The sequence below is a fragment of the Lycium barbarum genome, chromosome 3, assembly GCF_019175385.1.
Source record: "Lycium barbarum isolate Lr01 chromosome 3, ASM1917538v2, whole genome shotgun sequence".
Lineage (NCBI taxonomy): Eukaryota > Viridiplantae > Streptophyta > Magnoliopsida > Solanales > Solanaceae > Lycium > Lycium barbarum.
The window spans coordinates 36,320,573-36,326,824 of record NC_083339.1 but is presented as its reverse complement, the minus strand read 5'-3'; the positions used below and the strand labels follow the sequence as shown (position 1 = coordinate 36,326,824).

General features: G+C 34.5%; 1 long non-coding RNA gene across 1 annotated transcript; it reads right to left on the bottom strand.

Moving 5' to 3' along the window:
* Positions 1-853: 853 nt before the first annotated feature.
* LOC132631000 (uncharacterized) lies at positions 854-4,030 on the bottom strand. The gene is made up of 3 exons (XR_009578776.1): positions 3,994-4,030; positions 2,814-3,901; positions 854-1,265 (listed from the first exon to the last, which is right to left on the bottom strand). It is a non-coding gene; the product is annotated as an uncharacterized LOC132631000 (long non-coding RNA).
* Between the last annotated feature and the right edge of the window lie 2,222 nt (positions 4,031-6,252).

Sequence of the window (6,252 nt, the reverse complement as noted above, 5' to 3'; positions counted from 1 at the left end):
ATCCCCCCAATCCCAGCTACATGGGATAACTTATCCTTCCTATCAAACGACCCCTTATTGTTAGGTATTAACTTCCATAAGTTTTAATAATTTTATAGACCCCCACCTCATTTAAAGTCATTTTTAGTATTTTCTACGATTGAAAATAAAAAGAAAAAAATTGTAGTCTATTGCTTTAATTGACATTGGGAGGATGTTTTAACTAAGGATCTGTTTGGCCATAAAAAATATTCACTTTTTTCTAGAATAATTTTTCATTTTATTTGAAAATCAATATTTAGCCATGAAAAATTCTTTTTCAGCTTGAAGTTTTATTTTCAACTCACTTTTCACTTTTGAAGGTTGTATTTGAAATTTGAAAAGTAATTAAAGCATGAAACTATTTCAAATATGCATAATGTATAAATAGACCCTCAAACTTGGCCTAAGCTTACAAGTTTGCCCTCCAACTTTGGTGTGCATAAGTAAGCACCTCAACTTGTCTCCACTTTGTTAGTTGAACACTCTAACTGCAAAATGATCATCTAGACACCTCAACTTGTATAAAGTATGCTTCAAAAATTTATGTGTCATGTCACCATTTGTGTTTAGGTGTTCAACTTTATACAAGTTGAATTGCCTACTTGTGTACACCTAAAATTAGAGTGCATACTTACCAGTTGAGACCAAATTTTAGGACCTCTAAATGTATTGTCTTCCAAATATTCTTGATAAAAAGTATAACCAAACACCAACTCCAACTTCATAAATAACTAGATAGGGCAAATAACATGTTTGAGCTCACACGCTCAAATTAAGTTTTAAGTAAGATAGTTTAGTAATTAAACATGACTTGATAATAACTTTGAAAATAACGATGGCAATAGATTCGGAGCAAAAGGAAACAAAAGCAGTTTAATTCAATTAGTTCGACTATAAGGATGGAAAACACCCTTGATCACTGCGTTCCTGCTAACTCCCAGATCTGGGGTATAGAAATTACCAAAAAGTAATATTACAACAATTGGTTGTGGTGAGCAAGACATTTTTGCAACAGACCATGTTCCTTATATGTTAAAAATGGGAACTGGTTTGGGTCAATTCTAGTTGTTGTATGTAAACCTGTACAAACACAAATTATTATGTCAAATACGGTGGATGATGGAGGTGCTTGGCAGTACAAAATATATCATAATGAAAGAAAGAAACCATGATAAGGAAATTCACTTAAGTTTCCCTGTTGAAATTTACAAGCAGCCTTGTCATAGCAAAAGCACCTACAGGAGCTGTCAGATTATTGTCAAGAAGCAAATTGTTAGGCTTCATATCACAAATTACTGAGATTTGGTGATGATAATGATTTACAAAAGCCAATATCTACTGCAATATTTATTCTTTGAGGAATATTAACTTGCATATCCACATTGTGTTTCTTCAGAAAAGCAAAACTGAAACACACACATAAAACCTTCACAAGGTTCTTCAGTTGCAGCTTTTCCCTTGGCATTTAGCTTGGAGAAGATTTATATTCTAATACCACAAATCAAGTTTATAATCAAAACTTTTTTCTGGATAAGATACAATCAATCAAAACTTCATCCACTCATCACCAATTATTGCAATAGAATCCATAATTGGCCTCTGCATATTATTTCTTAGGATATATGGAACTTCCTATTATTTCATTTGTCAGATATACTTTGAAAAAGTATTTCTGTATCGAAAGTTTTTCTTAGAAGGTTCATTATCTGATCTCTTTAATATTGTTTTATTCATTCATAAGGATAGTGTCTCCACTCTTAGGCCTCCACACAAACCAAAAAAATCAAATTAGCAGTCAATTGGATAAGTGTTGTTTCGTTTAGTTGCTTAAAAAAAAAAAAATCACACTTGTTACCCATTTTTCCCGATACCTAGCATCTAAACCAACAACATATTGTTACGATCAGATTAAACATTACGATATTAAAAAAATGATTCGTTAGTGAGACTGTACTCCGAAATGAACTACCTAGCAGAATTTCGGCAGAAATATAAAAGTTATCCCTCTCATTACTGTAGACCATGTGTACATGACAGGATATTTTTAGTCGATAAGTAAAACTATAAAAGGTCCATTTACCTAATTAATTTGCATTACCTGAATTAGCACCAAACCAAAGATCAAAACAAATAGCAACTACAAAGTCATGACAGCAACTGTATATTATGGACTATATAAAGATTTTCACTTTGCTGGTGAAATCCTTTTTCCTGGTATTTGCTATGACATAAAATGCGTTCCTTAAAACTTTTTTCTAGTGCAATTGCTGATATTTTAAAGATTAATCTCACTCCACTCCTACCCTGTATGGCTTACTCCTATAACATGTGAATATTATTTTCACTGTTTACTATTTATAATTGTCAACAATGTCTCCTTTATAGCATTCCACTGACTCTATGTCCAACCAAATAGAAAAGATGACTTGGAAATAATATTTGAGTGCATATTATATTAAACCTATCAACAGCACAAAGAAGAAATCAAAAATAAAATAACAACAAATCACCAACACCACTAAGATTAATATGCATGTGCCTTTAACCTTCATATAAAATTTGAGCAATATCAGAGAAAACAATACAGCAATAGCACTAAACTTTCTAAATAGATTCACAAAATGTAGTGTCTCATTTTATCCATAAAATGAAAATCCTTGAAACACATCAACATGGAAGGGCAACAATATGGAAATCAAAATAAACATGCTTAACATTATTCTTGGCAGAAGGGAAAGAGAAACCAAAAAAAGAAATTCACTTCTGAAAACTTATCAGGGATTAAACTTTACCTATTTCCTTGCCAAAATATTCTCCATATTATCTGAAGATTAATCCGCAATATATCTTTGCCTGCAAAATAGTGCATCACAGTAAAATTGATATTGATAAATTGGTGTAATTTTTTAAATAACTATAACTTATAGTTCACCTTGTTGTTAATAAAGAGTTAGATTGCAATCCTGCAATAGAGATATATGTGGAAATAAATTGAATGCACTTGAACCGCATTTTTACTTCTACTAACATCTAGTAGAAGTAGAATAAAGAATCTTTTGATATAAATGAATCTTTTGGGTTGCTGTTGGATGTGTATGTTGCAAGATACTTGTGAAAAAAAAAATAACAGAGAATGACTCTACTGCTTTAGAACATCATCAAATACCGTGGTTACACCAGCATACGCAGTGCAGTACCTTGTAACCTATGCAGTCGACAAATCAGATTTTTATCTTCATCTTACTCGGCGAAGTTTCAGCATTATAAGTTGTACACCAACAACAAATAAAAACAGTGGAATTACATGTTCTAGTGATGGTTTTGTCACAGTAATAAGTCTAAGAAAACAAAAACTTGGTGGAAATATTATTCCGCCAATCATTTGTGAACTCAAAAATCTTGTAGATACTGAACTTGCAGATAGTAACTTATCAGGTGAACTTCCAACAGTTTTGTACAAGTGTTCAAGACAGGAAATTCTTGATCTTTCTGGTAACCAATTCTATGGACCATTCCCTACGGATATTCATCGAATATCTAGGCTAACTTTTTTGGATCTCATCGCGAATTGTTTCAATGGTACCATTCCAAAATCTATTGATCAGCTTACAAAGTTGAAACATTTGTCTCTTAGTAAGAACATGTTTGAAGGCACAATTCCTCAGAAATCAGAAATAGATCGAATCTTGAAAAGTTGGGCATGTAGAATACCGTGAAATGAACAACAACTTTTCTGTAATTTTGCTCGGTTATCAAATTGTACAGACTACAGATCATAGGCATTTGTCAATAGGAGTAGTGCGTTGTGTTTGCTGACCAACTTCGTCCACCACAGACTATAGTTTCTCCTATAGGAGAGAAAGCACCAGAAGATGAAAACCTGCAAGTAACAACAATAATGAGTGAATCATCACATGTTACCAATAAAGACAGGTTACAAGGTACAGAATTTAATGAAGAAAAAAGAGATACCAATAGCTCTAATGGGGATCCACCAGATAATATGGAGATAATATGGAGGACACTGGACAGAGCAAGGAGGATATACATGCACCTGTACAATATACAAGCCCAGTCAGCAGTGGTAAGAAGTCACAACAAAATACGGAGGATGGGGACAGCAACTTAAATAAACAAGTAGACAGTCAGGGTAACATGATACAATGCAGTGATGGTAGAAATGATATGGATGGCCAATCACTTAAGCAGCACTATCAGTCAGCATTAATACAAGGGGACATCTCACCAAAGTGTCTCAAAGGGGGAGGAAGAGGCAAAAAGAAGCAACAAAGAGACTCTAGTGTTCCACCTGGAACTGGTATTCAAACTAGAAGGGCACTGAGTAAGACTAATGTTTGAATGATGAATGCAATGATATGGAACATTAGGTCAGTGAATACTATGGAAGCTTTTCCAAGGCTAACAAAAATGAACCTTAAGCACCATTTTGGTTTCATAGGGATTTGGAACCTTTTCAAGATCCTGATAAAATGGAAGATTATAGAAGAAGACTGAATATGCATACTGCTGCTGCAAATATATCTGGCAAGATCTGGATCTTTGTGGATGAGATGTTTGAGATGGAAATAATTCATGATCATATGCAGCACATTACTATAAAGATCAAAGCTCTAGGAATGCAGGAAGCTTTACTCATCACTGTGGTATATGCAAAATGTACCCAAGTGGAGAAGAGGGTTCTGTGGGAAGGCTTAGAAGACATTGCAGAAAATTGTAACAGTCCCTGGATGATAGGAGGGGATTTCAATGTAATTACTTCAGAGGAGGAAAAATATGGAGGACTTTCTGTCAGTTTGCAGGAGATACAAGATTTTAAGTCTTGTATTAATAATTGTGGGATGTATGATCTAGGATTTAAAGGGAGAAAATTTACTTGGTGGAATGGTCAGAGTGGGAGTGATTGTATTTTTAAAAGATTGGATAGATGTTTAGGAAATCAGTTTTTACAAACTGTTTACCCTAATATAGATATCCAACATCTGGTTAGATCAGGGTCAGACCATGCCCCTATGCTTATTTCATATGTTGGAAATTCTGAACCTATTAGAAAACCTTTTAAGTTTCTAAATTTCTGGGTGAAGCATCATACTTTTTTGGATATAGTGAAAGAGAACTGGGATGCAGATTTCATGGCTAACCCTTTTTCATTATTCCATTTTAAGTTAGAGAAGGTTAAAGCTGCTTTGGTGATTTGGAGCAAAAACACTTTTGGGAACATATTTCAGCAGATAGAGTCTCTGGAGGATATTATAAAGGCACAAGTAGTCCTGTTTGAGTTGAACCCATCTCCTCAGAATAGGGAGAATTTACACAAGGTACAGGCTGAACTAAATAGATATTTACACCTTGAGGAGGCTTTCTGGAAACAGAAAGCAGGGATGCAATGGTTTGATGATGGGGACAGGAATACCAAGTTCTTTCATACTTATGTGCAAGGTAGAAGGAAAAGATTACAGATAAGAAGGATACAGGGGCAGAATGGGGCATGGTTAGAAGAAAGAGAAGAAGTTGCAAATGAAGCCATTAGATTCTTCCAAGATCAGTTTGCAAAGGAACCAGATCCTTCTAACTTTGGCATTCTAGACTATGTACCCAGAATGGTCACAGAGGAGCAGAATGACAGAATCACAGCCCTGCCAAATAAGGAAGAAGTTAAGGAGATAGTGTTTAAACTTAATGGTGAAAGTGCTGCTGGTCCAGATGGTTTTACAGGATTATTCTATCAATTCTGTTGGGATATAATTGGGGAGGATGTAACTAACATGGTGAAAAGTTTCTTTTGTGGTACAGAATTACCAAGATTTTTGACTCACACAAACTTGGTCCTCGTACCAAAAAAGGACTTGGTGAATACTTTCTTAGATATGAGACCTATAAGTTTGAGTAACTTTAGTAACAAAATCTTTTCTAGATTAATCCATGAAAGGTTGGCAGATGGGCTTCAAGGAATGATTTCTCTAAATCAGGCTGGTTTTGTTAAAGGGAGGAGTATAGTGGAAAATGTGTTGCTAACACAGGAAATTGTGCCATATATAAGGCTGAGGACCAAAACTGCAAATGTGGTACTTAAATTGGACATGGCTAAGGCATATGATAGGGTCTCTTGGTTATTTCTGACAAAAGTCATGAGACAGATGGGATACTCACACATGGTTGTGGACATGGTTTTCAGAACAGTCAGTAATAACTGGTATTCCATCCTAATAAATG